The sequence below is a fragment of the Eleutherodactylus coqui genome, chromosome 13 (assembly GCF_035609145.1).
Source record: "Eleutherodactylus coqui strain aEleCoq1 chromosome 13, aEleCoq1.hap1, whole genome shotgun sequence".
Classification (NCBI taxonomy): Eukaryota; Metazoa; Chordata; class Amphibia; order Anura; family Eleutherodactylidae; genus Eleutherodactylus; species Eleutherodactylus coqui.
In genome coordinates, this window is record NC_089849.1 from 85,583,547 (window position 1) to 85,585,118 (window position 1,572).

At 47.6% G+C, this 1,572-nt stretch overlaps 1 non-coding gene across 1 annotated transcript; it reads right to left on the minus strand.

Annotated features, from left to right (window-relative positions):
• Positions 1 to 358: 358 nt before the first annotated feature.
• On the minus strand, positions 359 to 465 carry LOC136588805 (U6 spliceosomal RNA). Its single transcript, XR_010787615.1, has one exon. It is a non-coding gene; the product is annotated as a U6 spliceosomal RNA (small nuclear RNA).
• Positions 466 to 1,572: the final 1,107 nt, after the last annotated feature.

Below are 1,572 nucleotides of genomic sequence, written 5' to 3' on the forward strand. Positions count from 1 at the left end.
TTCTAAAAAAAAAGCATTGCTGGCAACCAAATATTGCAGACACAAAATAGGGGGTCGCCCGTGTGAAAGTCGCCTAAATGATCCTTTTACTCCGATATTGTAATCACTCACTTATAACAACGTTACAATCACACAGACAAAAGTGTCATCCCACAACTTCTGGGGGGGGTTACACTGTACGTGGTTATGGCGCCTCGGGTACATTTGCTGTATGCCTGTAGTCACATGGCACAAAAAATACACCTTTTAGTGGTGGCACCGTGAGACAATTATTATTATTACTCCAAGTTAAAACCTATAAGGAGAAAAAAATGTTATGTTAGAATTTTTTTTTTAATTCTAATTGAAGAATCGGTGCAAAAATATGGAACGCCTCACGAATTTGCGTGTCATCCTTGCGCAGGGGCCATGCTAATCTTCTCTGTATCGTTCCAATTTTAGTATATGTGCTGCCGAAGCAAGCACGATACTGCAGACAGCCCCGGCGGTATTTATGGTCCCGCGGGAGAGAAGTTCTTACATTGTGGAGAGATTACTTTTATAAAGTAAAAATAATGTATCCTGCTGTGATATTTTACCTAATATGTCATGCCTGTAATAATAAAACCCATTAATATAGAGTATTTTGGCCAAACTGAAGAGCATTTTGTGACAATGTTATATGCAAATGAGAAGAAGCCGCAGTGCATGCTGGGAAGAATGCTGGTCTCGGAATACGGACCTTGTACCACAGAAGGCGCAGCTGGTGTGGAATGTACTGCGGATGACTGCAGCGTTCTGCTTCCATCAGGAGAGCAGCTGCTCACTGCTGCACCACTGGCTGACGGTCACATTGGGACGTGATTGCCGGCTCACGCCTACTGCTGCTGGACGTGGCGCTATAGCATTAGGGCTGGGCGTGCAGCAGTGCAGCGCCTTCTGCCCACCGGTCTGCCCTGGCCGGAGTACAGCGATGCGTGCCCTTACCTATCAGCTGACAAGTGTGCTCGGCCGCACACACAAGGGGGTCACAGGAATGTCCCACAACATTGTCACACTTCCGTGGCTGCCAGGTCAAATTTATCACCAAGATAACATGTATGGGACCATCTGGGAGACCAACTTCTACAACCTACAACTTTGCATGATCTAAAGGTTCAGTTACATAGCAAATGTGGAGCAATATGCCACAGGATACCATACAGAACCTGTATGCCGCCATGCCCGCCAGTATCACATCTGGTATACAAACTAGAGGCAGTGCAACAGGGTACTAGAGCCTCCATGCCCACCCGTATCACATCTGGTATCCAAGCTAGAGGCAGTGCAACAGGGTACTAGAGCCTCCATGCCCACCCGTATCACATCTGGTATCCAAGCTAGAGGCAGCGCAACAGGGTACTAGAGCCTCCATGCCCACCCGTATCACATCTTGTATCCAAGCTACAGGTGGTACAACAGGGTACTAGAGCCTCCATGCCTGTCTGTATCACATCTTGTATCCAAGCTAGAGGCAGTACAACAGGGAACTAGAGCCTCCATGCCCACCCGTATCACATCTGGTATCCAAGCTAGAGGCAGCGCAACAGGGTA